The sequence below is a fragment of the Dermochelys coriacea genome, chromosome 9 (genome assembly GCF_009764565.3).
Source record: "Dermochelys coriacea isolate rDerCor1 chromosome 9, rDerCor1.pri.v4, whole genome shotgun sequence".
Classification (NCBI taxonomy): domain Eukaryota; kingdom Metazoa; phylum Chordata; order Testudines; family Dermochelyidae; genus Dermochelys; species Dermochelys coriacea.
The window spans coordinates 77,237,025-77,263,072 of NC_050076.1; the positions used below are offsets into that span (position 1 = coordinate 77,237,025).

Consider the following 26,048-nt stretch of genomic DNA (forward strand, 5'->3'; position numbering starts at 1 on the left):
CATCATCTAAAACAATGTTCAGGGAGCAAGCTAGGGCCTTTGTGTCCCATCTATGCTGCTGCCTCCCCATATGGGCCAAAGGGGCCTTGGTAGCCTCATGGCATCCTCCTTCACCCAGTTCTGTAGCTTGGATTTTGTTCATTTGTTACACCAGTAGTGGTTGTTGGTTCCCTTCTGTCCTGCTCCTCACCCCATGGCCGTGCTGTAACCCCTCAACCACACTCCTGCAGTGTGTGCCTCTCACCCTCTTTCCCATCTCACCTTCCTTGTTTGGATCTCTATCCCCCTCAAATTTACTCTGGCTCTGCCCACACCCTGCCTGACTCCAACAATCTTCCCCTCTTCCAGCCCAGCTTCTCCTAAATTTACTTAGCTTTTGTATTGTGAAGTAAATATAAAAAATATAAAACATTATATATAAACCAATACGTGAAAAGGGGAGATCTAGGATTATCTTGCCCAATGCCTATTTTCACCCTGTTTGCTTTGTCTGAATGGTGGATCCCTTCCCTCACCCATGGTCTGTTTTTTGTCATTTTAGATTGTAAACTCTCTGGGACACAAACTCCTATGTGTTAGGCCAGTGCCTCGCACAATGGGCTCCCAGTTTTAATGAGGCTTTTGGCTATCACTACAACATAAATAACAATTGTGACAATCATCATGTGGGTCATCACCAGGACTTGAAGCCAGGATCTCCTAAGTGTGGTGTTTGGGAGATAGAAGACCAAAGGTTGAGTGACTTAAATCATCCTAGAAGTGCAATACTTCTCCGTCAATACACTTTATACACTGATCTAAAAAATGGAAATTATTTTAAAAAGGTCAGGAAATAGTTCAGAACTGTGCATTTACTGTATGTGGCTGATATGATACAAGTGACTTGCCATACAATATGCTGCATATGATTTCTGCTCTAGAACAGTAATAGAAATACCTAGGGCCTGATCCAAAGCCCTTTGAAGTCAATGGAAAGGCTCCAGCTGACTTCAGTGGGTTTTGAATCTGGCCCAAAAAGCACTGTTTGATTTGCCACATGAAATTACATGTTGTGTTGAAGGTTAACATTATAAAGATTATTGGACTACGAAGAAGCAGCATATACTGCTGGGTTGAACTAGCAATCTAATCTGTCCGAGCTATGTAATCAGTCTGTCTAGGTTTCTACAGCCTGCCCATCACTATGGCATCTGAATGTTTTACAGGAAACTGGTGAGCAGGCATCATTGTGCAGAGTTGCTGATGTCCTCTTCCCTACAGTAACAAGAAAACCTGGGGGAAGCTCCTCAGAATCCAGATCCTGCCTGAACCCCCAGGAGCCTGTATCTTCCCAGGGATAACTGCTCCGCAATCACCAGAGATTGGAACCTTTGGAGCAGAAGCCAATCACAGATCACTCTTCCACTGGAGGAGAGAGGTCAGTTGACTGCTCATGACTTATTCATTGACAATAGAGCAGTCTTCCTCTCTACTATATGTTATAACCAGCTATTTGTAGTTTATTATATTCTTGAAATGTGCGTAGCAATTGGCCAATGTTACAGATACTGCAGAAGGCTGGATTAATGATTTTTCCGATATTAGGAAATTTAGAAATTTTTATCAATTGATTTGTCATTAAGTGTTCAGCTAAATGCAGTCAACATTTCGTATTTACAGGGAATACTTTTTCTAAAATGGATAAACTGAAGCTGCATATAATCTTTATATCATGGATGGGATCCTCACACAGAGGGAACTTGTGTACAGGACAAAAATGGCCTTATGACAAAAACAATCAGTAGCAACATTTCCTTATTCTGATATGACATTGAATTGTTCTGTGAGGTCCAGTGCAACAACCTTGGAAGTCAGTGGAAAGATTCCCATTGACTTCCAGTAGAATTGGATTAAGCCTTGAAAAGGGGGAAGGACTGACATTTTACTTCCATGTTGCACAGCCAGATTTCCAAAACCCAAACACTGATTTCTATGGGTAGTTTTGATTTAAGAATATTAAAAGATGGTTTGAGTACTTTTCAGTTCTTAAAATCCAGGCTTCCTCCTCCCATGTGTGCAGAGACTGGTCAGAAGCTGAGTGAATTGGAAATTGGTATGTGTACACCTGGCTGTGATTTTCAGAAAATAGCTTATATAAGAGCAACATGCTTTATGGGAAAATGATGGAGTAAATTTGTGGCACCTTGATTCTTTGTGTGTGTGTGTGTGTGTGTGTGTGTGTTTGCAGTTTAATTTCCTGTAAAAAGGAGACTAAACAGGGTGAGACACAAGGGCAATTATAAGAATGTGTCTCAGATGCAAGCTCAAAATACATGCCAGGTTCCTTCTTCCAACAGTGACATGAGCCACCAATTTGAAATGGTCCACACCCCATGTCTTTAGCACCACATGCTAAGGCCTATAGCACTGCAGCTGTACGAGTAACTTCTTCTCTATATGGTGCATCCACTAGAGGGGGAACATGACACATTGCATGTTACATGATCCTTTACATCACAAAAGTGCTGCCCATTTACACCAGTAGAGAATTTGGCTCAACGTTTTATCAGTCATGGGAGTTCTTCCTGAGTTATTAACCTGAGACGCTTTAGACTTACCTTGTCATTGCAGTGTTCTGCTTTATCTGTTGTGCTAGCTAATAAACAGTGAAGAAAATAATTTTAAAACTTAAATTCCAGTGATACCAATATGGTGTTAACATTTTTCCCCGTAGGCTACACAGAAACCAACCAAGCAGATGGCTAACATTGCTATCTTTTACAGTACCTCTCAAGCAGTTTCCCACAATAGCTTCATTCTGATGTACACAGCTGGCTTTACAAAATAATTCAGCATGATGTGTGGTTATCATGAGAAATGCAATCTGAGCATCAGAGTTTTCCCAAATTAAAGGCCATGCTCTGATGATGCGTCACAGGTAGCTTCATCTCTCCAGTCCCCATGCACTGGAAACTTAGAGGTATTGCATATATTTGCATAAAAATTAGTACAGAACAAAGAAAAGCTAGAATTGCATCCTCCTTCCCCTTCCACCCAATCCAACAAAATAGTTTCCATTGACCTCCAAGTCTGCTGATTCCCAAACATGGCTCGCTACCATCTGTGCTCTTACAAAGGGAATAGGGGGGCTCAGTATTGGCACACTCTGCTGGACTCTAGCTGGCTGTTTTATTCAGATCTCATACTTTGGGATTTGGCCACATCAGATGCTACTTATAAGAAGTCCCAGCTGTAGTTATAATGCCTATAATATAGTACATGAGAGAAAGCATGACCACACTTAAGGTTCAAATTCCAGATCCCCATGATTGTGACAAACGTGAAGATGAATAAATTGATGGCAGAAACTTAATGATTAGCTTCACCATATATTGACAATGAACCTAGGTAGTAAGCTAAAGCAAGCCTTTGAATTTAAAGACATTCTTCATCTCTTGATAGTGAAAGCATTCTGTGTCATGTTACTAGTCTTCTGATGAAAATGCAAGCATTGATTTAACAACAGCAAAGAAAAAACTGATATGCTAAGTTTCTGAAATGGGCTCTTTCTTAAGGTGCACATGCTGTTCAAATTCATCAAGGCTGTGATAATGGGTTTGTTGGAATTTCACTTGAACTCACTTGCTTCATTGCTTTATTAGCTCCTGACATGCATTTGTACCAAAATTACACTGCTGTATAGTTACAAGCCATGCAGCCACTTATCCATTTGGCAACAACAGCACTGATGATCAGCCTTCTCCAGGCCATATGGGTAACCAAGAACTAATTTCTTGACTTGTGATTACACAAGCAGAGAGGTATTATTTATGTATGAATTAACATACATTCCTTCTGGAATAGCACAACAGATGGAGAGCTCAGGAAAACTACAAAATCTTTACTTATGCACTTTCTGAGACACAGCTTCCCCTACTGATGCAGTTTCTACAACCAGAAAAATTTGTGCCATATTTATTCTTCTGGGCACTTTGCAATGCCTGAGCATAATTGCTTCGGCCTAGACAACCTTTGAAAGGATAGCCCAAAGTGCCTGAAATGATATGATAAGTGAAGCTCCAGCTGCTGATTGAATAGATACGGCATGTGACTAATATGATGCAAATGAATTGGTTGAGGAGTGAAGGGATGGTAAATGTCACATTGTCACAAAAATGAATTACAGTAATTGTCCACATACGTGTTCCACATTTCACCATTTTTTAAGTCCTAATAGGTTTTCTTGATGACTATTAATAGTATTACACTCTAGCTGTCCATGCTGCTCTGCAGAAATAAAAGAAGTCATTCTTCTGTGGTTTTTATCATCTAAGTCAAATTAACGCATCAAATGATGATAGGCAAAGATGGAGGATTACAACAAACACATACTTGGTAATTGCTTTGTGTGTGTGTGCAGATTGATCTGATTTTAACTTTTCTTTCAAATAACCCAGGGCAAGAGAGGGGGAGCAGATGACAGTGGAGGGGAGCACAGGTCGGAGGTACAAGGATAGCCCAAAGAAGTAAAATTTGAAGATGCATTTGAAGGAGGAGAGCAAGGGCTCTTGGTGCTCTGAAGGAAGAAGACAGTCCCAGAAATAAGGGAGCAGTATGAAAAAAGAAACACATGGAAGCGCAAGACAAAGCAAGAAAAGGTGAACTCCTGGCCCCACTGAAGTCAATGGCACAACTGCCATTGATTTCACTCAAGGTGAGGGAAGTGGGCAGAGCTTTGGGTGCTAGATGCAGAGTAGCTGAAATTTGGGCTGAGACCTAGTCAGGGGCAGAGTGGTGGACTGTCCTGAAGATGATAGTAAAGAGTCTGAACCTGATGCAGAACACGACAAGAAGCTAGTGAGGACTCTTGAGGAAAGGGGTGAAAGGGAAGGATTGGCAGCAGGGCAAGACTCTTGGCAGCAATATGTTAAATGGTTAGCAGACTGGAAATGCAAAGAAAACTGGAGAGGAAAAATTATAGCCACAAACAGCTTTGTTTTGCAAAGCTACCTTACCAAATCAACAGGACTGGCTAGAGCTAAAACCTCAGTACCCACATGATTTATGACCTTTAATCCGTGGAATGACCTCCCCCTGTGCCTGATTGCATTTGGTGCCCTTTATGATGGACATTGACTAATTGACTATAATTAGAAAAACGTGCACAGGAAACAGACTGTTTTCTTCACTGAAAATCAATGTCTTGTGTGTGGCTTGCTTGCATTGCAGGGCTTTTCTTTGGACTGATTTCTGAATGTTTTGGAGGACAAGTCTTTGACTGATTCGAGTGGTCATTGAGATCTCTTAGGTGTTTATTGCTTCTCTCTCAGATTTTCTTTAAAATAGTGGCTACTAGGAGGCCTGGTCTTGCTTTGTGAGGGCATGTTTCCTATTGTCTTTGTAGGCATTATTGCCTACAACCTCTCCTTCACATATGAAAGGCACAATGGGGAGATTTACTTTCAGTGGTGCACAACCATAGGAGAGGTGACACCACCAAAGCTTTGTTTCTGGGAGGTGGAGCTTATGGGTTGGAGTTGAGTTGTAGAAATCTGCTACTGACAATAATACTACCTCATAGGGGAGCAGCAGCATCTAGTGGCACTAGACTGGGATCCAGAGTCCTGGGTTCTATTCCCAGGTCCATTATTGATCACAGACTATCCATCTTGGGTACAAGTCACTTTCCCTTTCTACTCTGTCTGTTTAGATTGTAAGCTGTGGTACAAGAAATATCTCGCTGTGTGTTTATACAATGTCTCACACAATGGGTCTTGGTTTCAGTTAGGGCCTGTAGGCACTATTTGGATACAAATAACCAATAATAACTGAATCCTTCCCCTTCCACTGAAAGCTTTATAAAATAGACACGTTTCATTATTTAGCCAAGAGTCCCACTGCCTTTGCTGCTTGAGTGTGTCTAATGACAAGCAGAGAACAGCTTTTCTCCGGGCCACAAAAAAACAAACCAGGAAGAAGCACAGACCAGACACTAACATTACTTAATCAAAAATTAACACAGACTGCTTGTTTTAGAAATCATGCAAAGAAGACTAGAAGTGGTGGTAAAATAATTTCAAATGATCAAAAGGCTGGGGGAAAAACCCAACATGCTGCACCTTCAGCATATTACATAATTTGTGAACTAACATACACATAGCATAAATCCTGAAGGGATTTCAATGCACAATTTCAATGCACAAACGAAAACTAAGTCCCCACCCCCTCACAAGTGAGTTTTGCTCCAAATCACTGATTTCCACAACCCCTCTGTATAATTAAAGCATTTTATGCCTTGTAATTGCCACATTAACTAAATGTTGCTGTTTATTATTAAATAATGAACCTCATTAGCATGTTCTGGTGAACTGAAATGCACGTGGTTGGATTTTGCATCTGTGAGTTCTGCCCTTGGTATTGTGTTGTCAGGCAGGCAGCCAGTAGCTACATAGCCTTTGAGGACTTGATTCTGCAAAGTGCTGAGCACTCTGGCCCTGATCTGGCAAAGCACTTAAACGCAAGCTTCCCTTTAAACAGGGGAGTAGTCCCATTGGAGTCATTAAAGTTAAGCACATACATGAGTACTTTGATCAGGGCCAGAGAGCTTGGCAACAGCTTGCAGGATTGAGCCCTGAATGAGTCAGTCAGTTGTAGTGGAAGTGTGGGGAAAAAAAGGTAGCATAAGTACTAGATAAACAGAGCAAAGCAGCATACCCAGACCTGAAGCCCTGGATCATTCTACCAACAGATGAAGATAAGGGGGAAGAATGACTCATCTGAACTATTACTGGAACCTATAATGTCCTCAGTAACTTAATAATGAATAGTGCTGACACATTTTGTTCTTCTATTGAAGTTTCCTTTTTTGATGCCCGTCCTTTTCATTTGAGTCTGACAGCAAAGTGAGAATATAATTTCACTGTTATTTCTCCATCCTTGTCTTAATCATTGAGTTTAATCAAACTTGGAACACGAATCTGGTCCTACCTATATTCACTGTCCCTACTGCCTCTCCCTAAAAACTTGGCAAAACTCCCTCCTCCTTTTACCTACTACGTCCAGCCCTTTCCCAGCCTCCCTTCCCCCTTCTCTCCCCCAGCAAAAGTTGAGGAGGGCCTCTTGCTCATAAGATGATACCTGACTGTAGAAGGAAGGCCAGACTCACTGTTATGCATTGTGGAGAAGCTGATGGCAAGGTGCTCCCATGCTATGGCAATGTCTTGAGTGCTATAGAAACACATATAAATAAGTGAGGCTTTCACAGTGATGCTGCACAAAGATAGCACAGAGCTAGGACTGTGCCAAAAACATTTCAGTCATTACATGAGTGGCTTGGCTCCACCTAAAAGGTTGCATTGGCACAGCTGGGCCGATGCAGCGGCACTGCTGTAGCGCTTCAATGAAGATGCTACCTATGCCAATGGAAGGGCCTCTCCTTTTGGTCGAGATAATCCACCTCTCCAAGAGGCAGTAGTTAAGTCGACAGGAGAAGCCCTCCTGTTGACAAAGTGCTGTCTACACTAGGAGTTAGGTCGGTATAACAGCATTGCTCTTGCAGACCAAGCCCCATATGAACAAGTCCAAGGCACTGAGATACTTTACGTTGTCTATTTTGCCTCACATAGAAAGTTTATAGGGACAGGGTACTGAAAAAGTTCAGTGAGGTAAAGGGAAGCGATAAGAGAAGAAGCCATTTTCTGAAAGTGGATTGATGACAGAAGGTTCTTACTGTCCTTTCATCTGGAATGGCAGGTTTTATATCTATGAAGCCTTTAGTTGTGCCTACATTTTCAACCCTCCCCCACATGCAAAACTCATGCAACTACAGCACTGAAAAATGGAGGGGCAAACAAACAAGTACAGGAAGTAGATCTAAATAATTGTATCTTTCAGCCATCCTGCATTTAGCTAATTAAAACCTAACCCTGAGAGCAGCATGAACTGAGACAAAAGAGTTTTTTCCAGTGTTTTGTAAATTTTCCCCCAGCTTGTACTGAGCGGACTGGAGTGTTTTACTGGTCTGGTCAGAGCACTTTGAGTTTGGAATGTTCTGTGAGATTTTTCAGGGCTAGCCTGCCCTGTAACATCTGTGATGTTTAGGTCACTTCTGACACCCATTATGGTACTCTGTGCCTGTACTAATCAATGATGACTTCTAGTGTATTTCCAGGAGGAACATTTTTTCAATCTGTACAAAGCTAAGTTGATTACAAGTGTGCAGTCAGCTAAGTATGTTTGCTGTTCTACTGATACATCATAGAACAATAGTTATGGAAGTTACACAGTCAGTACACAGCCTCACTTTTAAACTTTCTAAACTAATGTTGAGTAACAGGATTTTAAAATTTCAAACATATTAAAATATTCAAAATAGAATACCTCAGCACATAAAAGCAGCTAACTTAGATGTTCCACCAGCTTTTGAGTGAAAACAGAAGGTGGAAAAAGTAAAATAGTGCTTAAAAACTTGTTTTTTTTGCCACTCTGTCACATATCCTCCTTTTGAATCAAATAGTTCTATTTGCTCTTCAGAGCAGACTACCATAGTTAAAGAATATTTCAACTATCAGCAGTTTATTACACAGAAAAACTCACTCTCAGTAAAATTTTGATGTCCAGGATCCTCAATGGGGAACAATTTTTTCCTCCAAACTTTGATATAAAAGTTCCTGGATTCTATTTAGGAGGAAAAAGTCTTATCAGAGTTTTTGGCATCACATGCTCTTTTTTTTGTGCTCTGAAGCCACAACACTGTCATTAGTTGATAAAATTGACTAGCACTTTCTGATTATCTAAAATTACAGTGTCAGAATGCCATTTAACAGCATCTATCCTCATGTGTGGCACTGAACATGACTCTGGGGACAGGACACTGGAGGGAAGAGGTGAGGTGGACTGGGCAGGGGAGAAGTGGAGGGTAGGGTGTGCAGTAAGGCTGTGGTGAAGAGACCATGAGAGAGGAAGTAGGACAGGGGGTTGGAGAAAATCACCAGTTAGCACTGAGCAGAGGGTATCCAGTCAAAACTGTAGAAATGTAGTCTGCACACGCTATTTGTGAACATTGAAACAAAACACCTAGATCAGGGATTACTAGAATATGCACAAACCACATGCACTTTATTAAAAGTAGGAAAACATGACAGAACAAACATCCTTTTTAGAATGACAATAAGTCAATAGACTGAAAAAGATTTGGGGATTGTGGTAGGTAATCTGAACATGAGCTCCCAATGTGTCTATATGGCTAAAAGAGCTAATGCAATCCTAGAGATCTTATAATTGTCTGTGGTGCTTCTTGTCAAGGCTCTCTCTCTCCAGGCCTCTGTGCCTGGACAACTTCACAGTCCTATTCCTGCTTGGGCACGGTTTCTCCCCAGTCTCTGTATCTGTGGAGTCTCCCAGCCTTCCATTCCTTCTGGTCCCAGCCAGAGACTGCTCTGTCCAGCTGGTACAACTTCCTCAGCCAGGAACAGCAGCCTTCCTCCCCTGGCTCCAGCCAGAAATTGAGCTGTTCACCCTCTACAATTACTTTTATATGAGCCTGCTAGGCTCTAATTGGCTGTCTCCCACTGCAGCCTCTATAGGCAGCTTGGAGGACCTCACTCTACTGCCTTTTTCTGGGGTAGGGTGTGGTAGGCCCACAGGGCCTTCTGGGGCGGCTCAAAGGGTCTGGTACACCCCATCACAGTGCGGAATTAATTCCAGTTATGGGAGGAGGAGACAGAAGATATTAACTGAAAAAGCTAAAATTTCCAGGGATTTACAAATGGAACAGGTGAAAGTTGCAGGCTAAATATCTTGGCTAGCAACTGTCTCCCAGGGGTCACATAGGCATGGGAACTATGGGGGTGCAGCACCCTCAGGTTTTGCACAGGGTCCCGGCTGCTGGCCCCAGTCCCAGGGGCCCCGCTGTTGGTCCTGGTCCTGGCTGCTAGCCCTACAACCAGGGCTCTGCACGCATCCCCAGCTGTGGCCCCCCACCCCCTAAAGCCACAACCTTGCGCCCAGCCCCAGCTCTAGGGGGCGGTGAGGGGCATGGACAGGGATAGGGGGCTGCAGCTCAGCACCCCCACTCTAAAAACTGTTCCAGCGCCACTGAGGGGTTATATATGGGACCCATGAAAGTCAAGGAAAAACTTCCACTGAGTTCAATGGGGCAAGGATTTCACCCTAGGGGATATGGAAGTCAATGGAGCTATGACAACGTACATGAACTGAGTAGCTGCCTCATGTGTTCAGAGCCATGTAAAGGAAATGACAAAGAACAATAAGTGGATAAATCTATATTTGACTAGATAATCGAAGATTTCGGGGATGGTCTGATCAATTATAAAACTGTCTGTTTTTGCCTTTTTTGCACTCAATCCAGGTACTTCAGCCAGGAGCCCGTAAAGCAAGGCAATCTATCTATCTTATATAACGGTTTTATACTGCTGCCAATCACCATAGTATCTGAGCACCTTCCACATAAAATCAATAGCAATAGCAAAGCCTCGGGTAGATTTCATGATTCTGACTTTGTTAGGGGTGGGGTGCAGAGGGGAAATCTCTCACTTGTGGCAGGTCTACTAGTGGAAAATTAGTCCAATGAATATTTGAAATGACTGTGCTACTGAAAGAAAAGTGATCAGGCTTTTGCTAACCTGACTTATTAGAGTGCTTTAAACACCAAAGCACCTGCATTTTATTCTTCATGTAAATAAAAAAAATCTAATCAAAATAAGAATATGGAAGGCAGAAGGCTACAGGGACACCGTTCTCTATTGAGAGAGGCACTAATTAGCTCCATCAGATGCTTTTTTGTATTGCGTAACTATGTACACACCAAACAGTTGTGTAATCATAAAAAAATAACCCCATTTTCCTTTACTGGCACATGTATAAGGATTACAATTCTTTGCAACATAGAATTGCTATTTATTTTCATGTATAATTTGACTTTGATGGTTTCCCATGTAGAAATACAGATCAATACTGAAGGAAACTGCATTCCCTTAAATGAGATGAAAAACAAACTTGCTCTCCATGAACAATAAAACAATCCTAAAAGCAGCTCTGTGTAAACTCGAAAGCTTGTGTCTTTCGCTGACAGACGTTAATCCAATAAAAAGTATTACCTCGCCTACCTTGTCTCTCTAAATTCCTGAGAGATGCAGACCTGCTATTTGGCAGCCATGACCCCCATTATAGTCAGTAGGTATTGCGGGTGCTCAGCACGTTGCAGAATTTGTCCCTGATGCTTGCTGGAGTCTTTTTGCTCTTTGCAGTTGTTAAAAATGTCACACTAAAGGAAGTAATGTTGGAAATTCTGTGTCTGCCTCTTCTCTATTTCCAGTGAGCAATAAGTACTGAAAGTGAGAAATGTGAGTTTTCAGCTAAAGGTATTTTTCTTATGGTACAGCAAGGACCTAACTTATTTTAAAAGATTTTCTTTGTATCTGCACTTCATGGTTCTTTGTCTTGTTCCATTTTCTGTTCTACACATTAGGTTATCAAACTTGGTCAGTCTTGTTGTACATTACAGAGTAATAATACTAAGATAGCTCTGTCTAATATATTAAACAATAGAACATGTCAGAAAACTGACAATTTTATTGGGGGGAGGGGCAGAGTAGGGTTCAGAAAAACCATTCTGAAGATTAAGAGAGAGAATAGTAAACGAGGGCTTCACTCATTCCTTTTAACATGGCATCAGAGAGTGCTCAACTGTGGTACTCCACAAGGCTCAATCCTGTCTTCCCCTCCTATTCAAAATATATGTTTCATCTCTAAGCCCTGGTCTATACTATGCGTTGAGGTCAAATTTATTAGCATTAAATTGATTTAACCCTGCACCTGTCCACATGATGATGCCCTTATTTTCGACTTAAAGGGCTCTTAAAATCGATTTCCTTACTCCACTCCCAACAAGGGGATTAGCGCTGAAATCGGTTTAGCTGGGTCGAACTTGGGGTACTGTGGACGCAATTAGACGGTATTGGCCTCCGGGAGCTATCCCAGAGTGCTCCATTGTGACCGCTCTGGACAGCACTCTCAACTCAGATGCACTGACCAGGTAGACAGGAAAAGTCCTGCGAACTTTTGAATTTCAATTTCCTGTTTGGCCAGTGTGGCAAGCTGCAGGTGACCATGCAGCGCTCATCAGCAGAGGTGACCATGCAGAGCTTATCAGCAGAGGTGACCATGATGGAGTCCCAGAATCTCAAAAGAGCTCCAGCAAGGACTGAACAGGAGGTATGGGATCTGATCGCTGTATGGGGAGAGGAATCCGTGCTATCAGAACTCCGTTCCAGTTTTCAAAATGCCAAAACATTTGTCAAAATCTCCCAGGGCATGAAGGACAGAGGCCATAATAGGGACCCAAAGCAGTGCCACGTGAAACTTAAGAAGCTGAGGCAAGCCTACCAGAAAACAAAAGAGGCAAACGGCCGCTCTGGGTCAGAGCCCCAAACATGCCGGTTCTATGATGAGCTGCATGCCATTTTAGTGGGTTCAGCCACCACTACCCCAGCCGTGTTGTTTGACTCCTTCAATGGAGATGGAGGCAACATGGAAGCAGGATTTGGGGACGAGGAAGACATGATGATGAGGTTGTAGATAGCTCACAGCAAACAAGCAGAGAAACCGGTTTTCCCAACAGCCAGGAACTGTTTCTCACCCTAGACCTGGAGCCAGTACTCCCCGAACCCACCCAAGGCTGCCTCCCTGACCCACCAGGTGGAGAAGGGACCTCTGGTGAGTGTACCTTTTAAAATACTATACAAGGTTTAAAAGCCAGCATGTTTAATGATTAATTTGCCCTGGCATTCGTGGCTTTCCTGGATATACTCCCAAAGCCTTTGCAAAAGGTTTTTGGGGAGGGCAGCCTTATTCCATCCTCCATGGTAGGACACTTTACCACTCCAGGCCAGTAGCACATACAAGGGAATCATTGTAGAACAAAGCATTGCAGTGTATGTTTGCTGGCATTCAAACAACATCCGTTCTTTATCTCTCTGTATTATCCTCAGGAGAGTGATATCATTCATGGTCACCTGGTTGAAATACGGTGCTTTTCTTAAGGGGACATTCAGAGGTGCCCGTTCCTGCTGGGCTATTTGCCTGTGGCTGAACAGAAATGTTCCCCACTGTTAGACACGCGGTGGGGGGAGGCAAAATGCGACCTTGTAACGAAAGCACATATGCTATGTATGTAATGTTAACAGCAAGGTTTATCGTGAAAGAGTGTACCCATTGTTCTATAAAATGTGTCTTTTCAAATACCACTGTCCCTTTTTTTTCCTCCACCGGCTGCATGTGTTTCAAGGATCACAGGATCTTCTCCTTCCCAGAGGCTAGCGAAGATTAGAAGGTGAAAAAAACGCACTCGCGATGAAATGTTCTCTGAGCTCATGCTGTCCTCCCACACTGACAGAGAACTGACGAATGCATGGAAGCAGACAATGTCAGAGTGCAGGAAAGCACAAAATGACTGGGAGGAGAGGTGGTGAGCTGAAGAGAGGGCTGAAGCTGAAAGGTGGCGGCAGCGTGATGAGAGGAGGCAGGATTCAGTGCTGAGGCTGCTGGAGGATCAGACTAATATGCTCCAGCGTATGGTTGTGCTGCAGGAAAGGCAGGAGGATCACAGACTGCCGCTATAGACCCTGTGTAACCAACCGTCCTCCTCCCCAAGTTCCATAGCCTCCTCACCCAGATGCCCAAGAACGTGGTGGGGGGACCTCCGGCCACCTAGCCACTCCACCCCAGAGGATTGCCCAAGTAACAGAAGGCTGGCATTCAATAAGTTTTAAACTTTTAAAGTGCTGTGTGGCCTTGTCCTTCCCTCCTCCACCAGCCTCCTCCTGGGCTACCTTGGTAATTATCCCCCTATTTGTGTGATGAATTAATAAAGAATGTATGAATGTGAAGCGACAATGACTTTATTGCCTCTGCAAGTGGTGATCAAAGGAGGTAGGGAGGGTAGTTAGCTTACAGGGAAATAGAGTGAACCAAGGAGCAGCAGGATACGGACCCTGGACTTCAGGAAAGCAGACTTTGACTCCCTCAGGGAACAGATGGCCAGGATCCCCTGGGGGACTAGCATGAAAGGGAAGGGAGTCCAGGAGAGCTGGCTGTATTTCAAGGAATCCCTGTTGAGGTTACAGGGACAAACCATCCCGATGAGTCGAAAGAATAGTAAATATGGCAGGCGACCAGCTTGGCTTAATGGTGAAATCTTAGCGGATCTTAAACATAAAAAAGAAGCTTACAAGAAGTGGAAGGTTGGACATATGACCAGGGAAGAGTATAAAAATATTGCTCGGGCATGTAGGAAAGATATCAGGAGGGCCAAATCGCACCTGGAGCTGCAGCTAGCAAGAGATGTCAAGAGTAACAAGAAGGGTTTCTTCAGGTATGTTGGCAACAAGAAGAAAGCCAAGGAAAGTGTGGGCCCCTTACTGAATGAGGGAGGCAAGCTAGTGACAGAGGATGTGGAAAAAGCTAATGTACTCAATGCTTTTTTTGCCTCTGTTTTCACTAACAAGGTCAGCTCCCAGACTGCTGTGCTGGGCATCACAAAATGGGGAAGAGATGGCCAGCCCTCTGTAGAGATAGAGGTGGTTAGGGACTATTTAGAAAAGCTGGACGTGCACAAGTCCATGGGGCCGGACGAATTGCATCCGAGAGTGCTGAGGGAATTGGCGGCTGTGATTGCAGAGCCCTTGGCCATTATCTTTGAAAACTCGTGGCGAACGGGGGAAGTCCCGGATGACTGGAAAAAGGCTAATGTAGTGCCCATCTTTAAAAAAGGGAAGAAGGAGGATCCTGGGAACTACAGGCCAGTCAGCCTCACCTCAGTCCCTGGAAAAATCATGGAGCAGGTCCTCAAAGAATCAATCCTGAAGCACTTAGAGGAGAGGAAAGTGATCAGGAACAGTCAGCATGGATTCACCAAGGGAAGGTCATGCCTGACTAATCTAATCGCCTTTTATGATGAGATTACTGGTTCTGTGGATGAAGGGAAAGCAGTGGATGTATTGTTTCTTGACTTTAGCAAAGCTTTTGACACGGTCTCCCACAGCATTCTTGTCAGCAAGTTAAGGAAGTATGGGCTGGATGAATGCACTATAAGGTGGGTAGAAAGCTGGCTAGATTGTCGGGCTCAACGGGTAGTGATCAATGGCTCCATGTCTAGTTGGCAGCCGGTGTCAAGTGGAGTGCCCCAGGGGTCGGTCCTGGGGCCCGTTTTGTTCAATATCTTCATAAATGATCTGGAGGATGGTGTGGATTGCACTCTCAGCAAATTTGCGGATGATACTAAACTGGGAGGAGTGGTAGATACGCTAGAGGGGAGGGATAGGATACAGAAGGACCTAGACAAATTGGAAGATTGGGCCAAAAGAAATCTAATGAGGTTCAATAAGGATAAGTGCAGGGTCCTGCACTTAGGATGGAAGAATCCAATGCACCGCTACAGACTAGGGACCGAATGGCTCGGCAGCAGTTCTGCGGAAAAGGACCTACGGGTGACAGTGGACGAGAAGCTGGATATGAGTCAGCAGTGTGCCCTTGTTGCCAAGAAGGCCAATGGCATTTTGGGATGTATAAGTAGGGGCATAGCGAGCAGATCGAGGGACGTGATCGTTCCCCTCTATTCGACACTGGTGAGGCCTCATCTGGAGTACTGTGTCCAGTTTTGGGCCCCATACTACAAGAAGGATGTGGATAAATTGGAAAGAGTACAGCGAAGGGCAACAAAAATGATTAGGGGTCTAGAGCACATGACTTATGAGGAGAGGCTGAGGGAGCTGGGATTGTTTAGTCTGCAGAAGAGAAGAATGAGGGGGGATTTGATAGCTGCTTTCAACTACCTGAAAGGGGGTTTCAAAGAGGATGGCTCTAGACTGTTCTCAATGGTAGCAGATGACAGAACGAGGAGTAATGGTCTCAAGTTGCAATGGGGGAGGTTTAGATTGGATATTAGGAAAAACTTTTTCACTAAGAGGGTGGTGAAACACTGGAATGCGTTACCTAGGGAGGTGGTAGAATCTCCTTCCTTAGAGGTTTTTAAGGTCAGGCTTGACAAAGCCCTGGCTGGGATGATTTAACTGGGACTTGGTCCTGCTTTGAGCAGGGGGTTGGACTAGATGACCTTCTGGGGTCCCTTCCAACCCTGATATTCTATGATTCTATGATTCTAAGGGGCGGGGGGTTTCATCAAGGAGAAACAAACAGAACTTTCACACCATAGCCTGGCCAGTCATGAAACTGGTTTTCAAAGCTTCTCTGATGTGCACCGCACCCTCCTGTGCTCTTCTAACTGCCATGGTGTCTGGCTGCGCAAAACCAGTTTGCCTCAACTTCCCACCCCGCCATAAACGTCTCCCCCTTACTCTCACAGATATTGTGGAGCGCACAGCAAGCAGTAATAACAGTGGGAATATTGGTTTTGCTGAGGTCTAACCGAGACATTAAACTGCGCCAGCATGCTTTTAAACATCCAAATGCACATTCTACCACCATTCTGCACTTGCTCAGCCTCTAGTTGAACAGCTCCTGACTACTCTCCAGGCTGCCTATGTATGGCTTCATGAGCCATGGCATTAAGGGGTAGGCTGGGTCCCCAAGGATAATTATAGGCATTTCAACATCCCCAATGGTTATTTTCTGATCTGGGAAGAAAGTCCCTTCCTGAAGCTTTTGAAACAGACCAGAGTTCCTAAAGATGCGAGTGTCATGTACCTTTCCCGGCCATCCCACGTTGATGTTGGTGAAACATCTTTTGTGATCCACCCAGTGCTTGCAGCACTGTTGAAAAGTACCCCTTGCGGTTTATGTACTCGTCGGCTTGGTGCTCCAGTGCCAAGATAGGAATATGGGTTCCGTCTATGGCCCCACCACAGTTAGGGAATCCCATTGCAGCAAAGCCATCCACTATGACCTGCACAATTCCCAGGGTCACTACCCTTGATATCAACAGATCTTTGATTGCGTTGGCTACTTACATCACAGCAGCCCCCACAGTAGATTTGCCCACTCCAAATTGATTCCCGACTGACCGGTAGCTGTCTGGCGTTACAAGCTTCCACAGGGCTATTGCCACTCGCTTCTCAACTGTGAGGGCTGCTCTCATCTTGGTATTCTTGTGCCTCAGGGCAGGGGAAAGCAAGTCACAAAGTTCCATGAAAGTGTCCTTACGCATGCAAAAGTTTCGCAGCCACTGGGAATCGTCCCAGACGTGCAACGCTATGTGGTCCCACCAGTCTGTGCTTGTTTCCCGGGCCCAGAATCGGCGTTCCACTGCATGAGCCTGCCTCATTAGCACCATGATGCCCACATTGCCAGGCCCGTGCTTTGAGAGAAGTCTGTGTCCGTGTCCTCATCACTCTCGTAACCGCGCTGACGTCGCCTACTCGCCCGGATTCGCTTTGCCAGGTTCTGGTGCTGCATATACTGCTGGATAATGCGTGTTTAATGTGCTCCTAATTGCCAAAGTGATCTGAGTGGGCTCCATGCTTGCCATGGTATGGCGTCTGCACAGAAAAAAGGCACAGAACGATTGTTTGCCATTGCCCTGATGGAGGGAGGGGTGATTGATGACATGGCTTACAGAGTTGGCTTACAGGGAATTAAAATCAACAAAGGGGGTGGCTTTGCGAGAAACTGAATGGCCGCCTCAAGGGTAGAACTCAAAACCTCAAGGATAGAACTCAAAACTGGGTTTAGCAGGCCATTGATTTCACAGAGGGAGGGAGGGAGGAGAAAATGAATACAAATCTGGTCTATTTCTTGTTTTGAGCCACTTCATCTATCTTTATACATCATGCTGGCAGCAGACTGTGCAGTACGATTGCTAGCCATCATCACCTCTGGGGTGCTCGGCAGAAGACAGTGCAGTATGACTGCTGGCCTTCATCTTCTGCTGGCTGCAGATTAAAAGACAGTACACTGCCGGTAGGACTCAATCACCATGAGACAAAACAAGGGAAATGACCTGGCTGAGTCACTCCCATATTTGCCCAGGCACCCAGTTAAAAGAGCACTCAGGTCTACGTTGATGACGGCTACCAGTCATACTGCACTGTCTGCTGCCAAAAGGCAATAAACTGCTGCTGTGTAGCAATGCAGTACCACATCCGCCAGCACCCAGGAGACATATGGTGATGGTTAGCTGAGTGGGCTCCATGCTTGCCGTGGTATGGTGTCTGCACAGGTAACTCAAGAAAAAAGGCGCAAAAAGATTGTCTGCCCTTGCTTTTATGGAGGGAGGGAGGGAGGGAACGGGGGCCTGACGATATGTACCCAGAACCACCCGCAACAATGTTTTAGCCCCATCAGGCACTGGGATTTCTACCTCGAATTCAAATGGGCGGTGGAGACTGCGGGAACTGTGGGATAGCTACCCACAGTGCAACGCTCCGGAAGTCGACGGTTGCCTCGGTACTGTGGACACAGTCCGCCGACTACATGCACTTAGAGCATTTGTGTGGGGACACACTCACTCGACTGTATAAAAACGCTTTCTACAAAACCGACATCTATAAATTCGACCTAATTTCGTAGTGTAGACATACCCTAAGGGAGATCACAAGACCCAATAGACGCCTGTGCCAACAGTACACAGATGACAAAATTCTATCTCCCAAGATTTTAGAATGAGCTCAGATTTACCATGATGAGAGAGAAATGTAAGACTTCTCTTTTGACAATGCTGGAAACATAACCCAACAACCATTCCCAGGAGGGAGGCAAGAGGCGGAAGAGAAGAAGACACAAAAGACATTATTCACTTGAGCTGGTTAGGAATTCTCTGCTGGAATTGTTTTCCTATAGAGAATGCAGTTTCTGCAAAATCAAAGTTTTCCATGGGAAAATCAAAATGAAATATTTAGTTTTAGGTCCATTTGATCCAAATTGGAATGCTTAGTTGTTTTTTTAAAAAATGTTCAGTTTAGCATCAGTTCAGCAAAACATTAAACTGCATTTGCCTCTCAGTGCATTGCTTTACTGGAGTTGTTGTATGGACCTCCAGTCTCTTCTACAGGCTGTGTTCCCTGGAGGTCTACCTATCCCATAATGTAATATAGCTTTCCCTCTGACTGAGCTGCATGGTGCATCATGGGAGTTAGTTGACTTGGTACATTATGGGAGATGTAGTTTGGCCAGAGAACTTGTCCTGTAGGGGAGAATGGGGACATCAATTTCCTGAACTACAACTCCCATAAGGCAATGCAATGCTATGAGATAGACCAAAACAAAGCATTTTGATTCTTGGGAAGATCAAAATGTTTTGATAGAAAATGTCAAAATGAAACATTTCAACATTTTTGAATTGAAACTTTTTCAAACTTTCCATTCTGTGAAAAATTTTGAAATGTCAACTTTTCACCCCAATTTAGGATGAAAATGAATGCGGAAGTATTGGGATTTCCTGTGGACTGGAAATTCCTAATTTCACTCCACACTATTATCTATACACTCCAAACATGTAATCTGAGGAAGAGATTTTGGGGTTGAATTTTCCTCTAAATAATATTGTTAGTCAGATTGTGAACTCTTTGTCCTGGCCCTGTCTTTTGGTTCTGAGTTTGTACAGCAACTTGCACAATGGGGTCCTAGTTCATGACTGCAATATAAATAATAATGCAGAGAAATGGATGCACTGGACATACTTAAATTACTCAGAGCACTGTAAATTTACATTGTACTTGACTTTCAGTAGGTACAGATCAATCCCTTTATCAGTCAGATCTTTCCTGCTAATTTTGGAAAATACAGTTCTACATTCTGTTCTATGACTTGTGGTATGCAGGAAGTCGGATTAGATCACAGCTGTCCATTCTACTCTTAAATGCTATGAAAAGGAACCTGCTATTTTCATGTGCATGTAGTTCATCCAATCAGTGAACTTATTTATTGAAGTGTAAGTGTGGGTGGCTCATTGATCTAAGCTCAGTTTTAAATTTAGACTCCTTAGAAATTGGGTCCAACCCTGACATGGTTGGTATAGTCCTTCATTCTTATGAAGTAGATAAAAGTCCCCATATAGTGTACAGTGTGGAGGTCTTTTGGATGTGACCTTAACAATGAAGGTCTGCATCTGTTTTCAGGAAAAATTACTCTCTCTCTCTCCACTGTAGTTGGGCTTGAAAGGAATGAATTTTTCAGTAAATGCTAGTAAATCTCAATTTCAGAGTACACACACAAACCGACTAAAAATATTTCCATTGATAATAACGGAAATTTACAGATAGGCAAAGTAAGAAAAATACTGCCTGAGAACTTATTAGAGTCAGAATCCAGTGATTTAGACTTTTGAATTAGGTATGTTACAAATGGATTAGCAAATGAATAGTGAAAATAGGTCTGATTAGTTGATTTAAGGATATTTCCTTTGTATATTTTGACATTGAGTTAGATGTTGATAGATGCCTCATACCAGGCTTCTGATACAAGAGTTTATGTCTCAGGCTCTCTTCCTACTACAGACATGTTGGCAGTTTGTGTTTTAATGGTTATAAATATTTAACTTTTTGAATCTCAGCGTCTACTGTCATTAAATATTTGTCTGACCACCACCTCCAATAACTTTCTGCAACTGTGGGAATTTAAATCAATAAAAATATTTAAAAATGCTTCAAATTATCCATTGAGATTATCTGTTAAAATTATTAAAAATTCCATTCTGCCAAGCCTAATTTTAGGTCAGCGTGCTGTGAGTAAAGAGAGGTAGCAAATGGTTTTCCCATCCTATAAAAACTTTCATGGTTTAAAAAAATCTTCCCATTGTTCATTGGGACAAATCTGAGACCTTTCAAAGTGTTTCATGGAAAAAACAGGGGGCGGGGGGGGGGACGAACTCCTGCATCTGAGAAAAGCCATAGCTTGATAGTCAGGGCACTCACCTACATTATGGGACACACAAGTTTAACTCCTTGCTTTGCTGATTCAGACTAGTGACTTGAACATGAGTCTCTTACATCCCAGGTAAGGACCCTAACATGCAGGATATTGGGTATCCTGGGGTGGGCCTCTCTTTGTGGTTTTGACCAGAAATTTCCCCCTCAACCTGAGAAACTTTCCCAATGAAAGTTTCGTTGAAATGGACACATTCCCATGAAAAGTTTTAGATTTGATGAATCAGCATTTTCCAATAAAAAACATTTTGTGAGAAAATTCCTGACAGATCTAACTATGAGCTGGTTAGCTGCCACAGTCCCTGTAAACAGGACCACATGTGTTTCCATGGAACTCTGTGGGACTCGAACTAGAAAGAACAATCCTTGTATTACTTATGTATTCCAAAAACTTTTATTCTCTAGTCTAGTCATACCCATCTTCACTATCTCTGTTATTGTGCTGTGGTTTTATTTTGCCATTCTATGACATTCTCTGTCTCTTTGTATCGTTCTGTATTACAGAATAATGTATTTTAAACATATTATATTGTAGCAATGCTTCAAAAATAGACAATAGTAATATGAGCTCCCAAAAGAGAACTTTATTACAGAGCTGGTTTTATTCTACTTGAAAGTTTCAAAACTATGTGTGCATGCATGTGTCTCTACTTATTTATCATGTTTCTGCTCACAAACTGGGTGTATGCACCTACAAATAACTGGGTACGTGTATGTGAGGAATGAGGAACTATAAGTGGTATTTATTATGAATAGGATGCAAGCCGGTGTGTGTGTGTTTATGATCGGTGACTTGCTATAAGGTTAGATCAAAAGGGGATGTTAAAGGCACTAAGAAGGACAGGTAAAACTGTACCAGAGACATGAGTCCTTGAGGAAGTGATGGGGAAGCTGTTCGTTGGGGAAGACCCCATACTATTACCTAGTTCTTACATAGTGCTTTTCATCATTATATCTCAATGTGCTTTACAGAAGAGGGAACTGAGGCAGAGAGTCTTGCCCAAGGTCACCCAGCAGGTCAGTGGAGGATCCAGGAATGGAACATGGGTCTCTTAAGTCCCAGCTGAATGCTCTATCTACTAGGCTAGCTGTCCAAACCTACTTAACTCTTGCCAGGCTAAGAATGGTTTACTTGTCCCAAGGCTAAGCCTAAAATTAAAAAAGAGTCAATTAAACACTAGTAGACCCCAGTTGAGGGTGGAGTGGCTGGAAGCTGCTCAGGGTATCTGTGTGAGCTGACCAGCTGGCAAGGAGACATAGCCCCTGCTGCTGCTTCTGCCTCTCTCTGTCAGTCTGCTTTTTCATGGCCCAGAGATGGAGGTGACTGGGCTATATGAAATGTACCAAAGTTTGCAAGGAAAGATTAAGGTTTAGATAAAGGGAAATGTGCGCAGAGACTTTTAGAGTATTAACCTTTTGCTCTGCATGCTTTGTACCTTTGGTGAATGGATAAATGATAATTGGTTTTGAAGAAGCTGGTTTTGAGCTGCTTTAACCATCTTGCTCTGGCCAAAGATCCCTGGAGTGAAAAGGATAAAATGTTCCAAACACAGTTGGGCCTATCACATTAATATGGGTGGGAAATGGTGCCCAGAGGCCCTGGTCCAAAGTGATTGAACCACATGGTTCTGCCCAGAGTGAGATGCAGGAGGCCAGGCCTGTCACCTAAAGGGTCCCACCCGAGAGATACTAAAGAGATACAAAGGACAGTTTGCCCCACAATGCTGACAACATCTAACTAGCCTTTTGTGTGTAATCATAGCAGCATTAAATAATTAGGCATTTGAGTTCATGCAGCTTTGAAACAATTTTTATACAGATACAGGGTAATTTCAGTCTTGACTATGCATCATTGCTTTTTGTGTCTAATACATACACTTTTTATACAATGTGTGTTTATAGAACATTGGTCAGGGAGAATGTTCTTATAAGAAAGAAAGGAAGTTAATGGACATCACGGATTGAAAAAAGAAATGCAATACTAAACGCTGCCAGTAGATGGCACCATCTTTTCTCTAAGGATTACGTTTGGGGAAGGGACTTTTCTTGGAGATAAACTGAGAGAGAAATGGCTAAGAGATTATAGCAGATGTTAGTTGTATCACCTTTTGGTGCCAGTTAATGTTGTGTCTGGAAGAAAAAGATTTGTTTGATTAATGATTTTTCCTGGTAGTAAATAGAGTTGGACCTTGCAAAGGGAACTAAAACCAATAGTAAAAGGTTCTATAGCCATATAAATAAGAAGAAAACTAAGAAAGAAGAAGTGGGGCCGCTAAACACTGAGGATGGAGTGGAGGTTAAAGATCATCTAGGCATGGCCCAATAGCTAAACAAATACTTTGCCTCAGTCTTTAATAAGGCTAAAGAGGATCTTAGGGATAATGGTAGCATGACAAATGGGAATGAGGATATGGAGGTAGATATTCCCATATCGGAGGTAGAAGCGAAACTGAAACAGCTTAATGGGACTAAATCGGGGGGCCCAGATAATCTTCATCCAAGAATATTAAAGGAATTGGCACCTGAAATTGCAAGCCCATTAGCAAGAATTTTTAATGAATCTGTAAACTAAGGAGTTGTACCGAATGATTGGAGAATTGCTAATATAGTTCCTATTTTTAAGAAAGGAAAAAAAAGTGATCCGGGTAACTACAGGCCAGTTAGTTTGACATCTGTAGTATGCAAGGTCCTGGAAAAATTTTTGAAGGAGAAATTAGTTAAGAACATTGAAGTCAATGGTAAATGGGACAAAATACAACATGGTTTTACAAAAGGTAGATCGTGCCAAACCAACCTGATCTCCTTTTTTGAAAAAGTAACAGATTTTTTAGATAAAGGAAACGCAGTGGATCTAATTTACCTAGATTTCAGTAAGGCGTTTGATACCGTGCCACATGGGGAATTATTAGTTAAATTGGAGAAGATGGGGATCAATATGAACATCAAAAGGTGCATAAGGAATTAGTTAAAGGGGAGACTGCAACGGGTCCTACTGAAAGGCGAACTTTCAGGCTGGAGGGAAGTTACCAGTGGAGTTCCTCAGGGATCGGTTTTGGGACCAATCTTATTTAATCTTTTTATTACTGATCTCGGCACAAAAAGTGGGAGTGTGCTAATAAAGTTTGCAGATGATACAAAGCTGGGAGGTATTGCCAATTCAGAGAAGGATCGGGATATTATACAGGAGGATCTGGATGACCTTGTAAACTGGAGTAATAGTAATAGGATGAAATTTAATAGTGAGAAGTGTAAGGTTATGCATTTAGGGATTAATAACAAGAATTTTAGTTATAAGTTGGGGACGCATCAATTAGAAGTAACGGAGGAGAAGAAGCACCTTGGAGTACTGGTTGATCATAGGATGACTATGAGCTGCCAATGTGATATGGCTGTGAAAAAAGCTAATGCGGTTTTGGGATGCATCAGGAGAGGCATTTCCAGTAGGGATAAGGAGGTTTTAGTACCATTATACAAGGCACTGGTGAGACCTCACCTAGAATACTGTGTGCAGTTCTGGTCTCCCATGTTTAAAAAGGATGAATTCAAACTGGCGCAGGTATAGAGAAGGGCTACTAGGATGATCCGAGGAATGGAAAACTTGTCTTATGAAAGGAGACTTAAGGAGCTTGGCTTGTTTAGCCTAACTAAAAGAAGGTTGAGGGGAGATATGATTGCTCTCTATAAATATATCAGAGGGATAAATACAGGAGAGGGAGAAGAATTATTTCAGCTCAGCACCAATGTGGACACAAGAACAAATGGGTATAAACTGGCCACCAGGAAGTTTAGACTTGAAATTAGACGAAGGTTTCTAACCATCAGAGGAGTGAAGTTTTGGAATAGCCTTCCAAGGGAAGCAGTGGGGGCAAAAGATCTATCTGGCTTTAAGATTCTACTCGATAAGTTTATGGAGGAGATGGTATGATGGGATAATGGGATTTTGGTAAGTAATTGATCTTTAAATATTCAGGGTAAATAGGCCTAATCCCCTGAGATGGGATATTAGATGGATGGGATCTGAGTTACCCAGGAAAGAATTTTCTATAGTATCTGTCTGGTGAATCTTGCCCATATGCTCAGGGTTTAGCTGATCGCCATATTGGGGTCGGGAAGGAATTTTCCTCCAGGGCAGATTGGAGAAGCCCTGGAGGTTTTTCGCCTTCCTCTGTAGCATGGGGCACGGGTCACTTGAGGGCGGATTCTCTGCTCCTTGAAGTCTTTAAACCACGATTTGAGGACTTCAATAGCTCAGACATAGGTGAGGTTTTTCGTAGGAGTGGGTGGGTGAGATTCTGTGGCCTGCATTGTGCAGGAGGTCGGACTAGATGATCAGAATGGTCCCTTCTGACCTTAGTATCTATGAATCTATGTCTAAAATACTCTTGTTCCTTCATGAGAAAGAGCACCTCCTTCACTCAGTGCTTTGCAATGTTGACTATGGTGCTGTGAAGTTGTGAGTCCTTTAGTGAGCTGCACAACTTAAAAGAACAGAAAAGTATCATCATCAACATTTAAAGTGACATGTTCCTGTTGCCGTGGAGTTTGATGTCTTTGGCCAATGTCTCATAAACCCCTGGCTTTTTCTACTAGCAGGATTCATCTAATGTCCCACTGGAGTAGAATGTATAGTGCACCATCTCATTTGTCATGGTATTACAATGGTAAATTTAAAAGGAGTTAGATACCTTTTGTATTGATTCTTAATTAATTGCCTTAGCTGAGCACTGTACAGTGGAATAACTTTTATTTCATTTTCTGTGCACTTACTGAAACTTTGCGGGAGCGCTTTGCCAAAAGGAAACATACCTCAGCAATGACTGCATCTGTATCTCCTATTGTCCATTAAATGATGAGATACTGACAGGCATTGCTGGTTTTTATTTTACTAACTTGATTTTTTTTATGAGTGCTTGCATTCAATCATAATAAATGCCTATTCCATGATTTTTCTGTCATTGTTGCAGATCTTCAGGGTGATGACTCTTTAAAGAAAGCCAACATGAGCCTTATTGTAAATTGGAAACTACAGAAAGGCATCTCTGACATGAATTTTTTATAATTTCTGTTAAACGTTATGGGTGATATAATTGAAATCTGTTTTTGTATTGCACTGAAAGCCCATCATAAGCACTTACATTGCTAAATTAACCAATGTGCTGTATTTACCGAAGT

General features: G+C 42.9%; 1 long non-coding RNA gene across 1 annotated transcript in view; it reads left to right on the plus strand.

Annotated features, from left to right (window-relative positions):
* The first annotated feature begins 1,215 nt into the window (after positions 1–1,215).
* Positions 1,216–26,048, plus strand: part of LOC122455741 — a 50,711-nt gene continuing 25,878 nt past the window's right edge. The window contains exon 1 of the long non-coding RNA XR_006274192.1: positions 1,216–1,417. This is a non-coding gene — a long non-coding RNA (uncharacterized LOC122455741). The remainder of the gene's footprint in view (positions 1,418–26,048) is intronic.